Genomic DNA, 1,421 nt, shown 5'->3' on the forward strand with positions numbered 1-1,421 from the left:
CTCACATATTTAATATTTTGTTAACAAAAGAAGTGTTTGGAATGGGCTGATCATTAAAATATAAAAAACAATTAACGTTGTTCATGTTATTTAGAAAAACAACAGAATATTTTTAATATTAATTCGACTACTTGAAAATCCAACATGTTATGCCTTTTATATGCACTAGATGGCACTATTTTGTAACAAACTGCTTAGTGTAACAGCGAGGTGGATACTATGATATTTCTCCGCCTTCTTCGAGGCACGTGATACTAGACGGGGTTCAACAACAATGGCGGGGATAATCCAGCAGAGAAGACGCTCAATAGTATCCTAGTGTCTAAAGTTCATCTGTTGGTGAGAAGTTCTAGCATCTTTGAAACAAAATCGTCCTCTGTACAAAAAGACAAGACAAAAACGTAAGTAATAATTACAAAGATAACGTCTGGTGTCGGAAAACAACCACACTCCATTTTGTAGACGTGGGTAAAAATTGTAAATGAATGGTTCATACCACGCTCAAAGCGTGAGGTGCACACGACCTCTATAAGAGTCAGGCACGTGTAAGTAACCACGAAACTCCAAACGCACTCATGCATATTCTGTTAAAGATAATTTCTGAATACCCATATACACCCATAGCTCACGAAACATGCATTATGATACGTATTGATGTTATGCTCGTTTACAAATAAGGGTATTTGTAATGCCAGCCTTAACATCTAATACAGTTCGCAGAGAAATCAAATAACAGAGTTGTGTCTCAGTCTCTGTAATCTTTCAAGATAGAAGTATTTCAAATTGTAATATCTGCCATCAATTACATTATATCAAAGTAATCTCTGATCATCAAACTACTTTGATAGATATATATGGAATAAGTGGGTTTTTTGGATAAGTCTAATATGATGGTAAAGCTAATATGTGCTGTTTATTTATATTACTAGCGTATAGTCCGTCAAAAATGACGGGGAAGTACTACCACCCCCACCCCAAAGTATGCTCTAACCTCACATATCATAGCTAACTGAAATAAATAACTTTTGCGAAATCAAGCTTGATCAACAAAGAGCCAGAAAAGTGCAGTCAAATTTCGGTAAATTCCTTTATGAGCCAATCAGAATTAGGATCATTCATGAAATGAATTCGTGGCGTATTCATAGAATAACTATTGGTAGAAATCTGTTAGATTAACAACTTCTAATATACAGAAAAGCCAGTTCGTTTTAGTAACACTACGTTCCAAAACAGCTTGTATGTCATGTCGCTTAGCAACAAAAGTATAACCTAATATTGTTGTTAGTCTATGTACTGAAAGTATAAAATGAAATGTATAGACAACAAAATTTGAAAATATTTATCGATTTCTTAATTGTCTCCGTTGATTAAAGAAGTTTGTTTTTTATTAAAAACTTTGATGATATAAGAAAAAATAGCTT

The 1,421-nt window shown here is 33.6% G+C and overlaps 1 long non-coding RNA gene across 1 annotated transcript in view; it reads left to right on the forward strand.

The window, feature by feature from the left end:
• Nucleotides 1-266: 266 nt before the first annotated feature.
• The window catches only part of LOC111085361, a 19,519-nt gene continuing 18,364 nt past the window's right edge, over nt 267-1,421 (forward strand). Inside the window, exon 1 of the long non-coding RNA XR_002610211.1 lies at nt 267-401. This is a non-coding gene — a long non-coding RNA (uncharacterized LOC111085361). The remainder of the gene's footprint in view (nt 402-1,421) is intronic.

Source organism: Limulus polyphemus, unplaced genomic scaffold (genome assembly GCF_000517525.1).
Source record: "Limulus polyphemus unplaced genomic scaffold, Limulus_polyphemus-2.1.2 Scaffold348, whole genome shotgun sequence".
Taxonomy (NCBI): domain Eukaryota; kingdom Metazoa; phylum Arthropoda; class Merostomata; order Xiphosura; family Limulidae; genus Limulus; species Limulus polyphemus.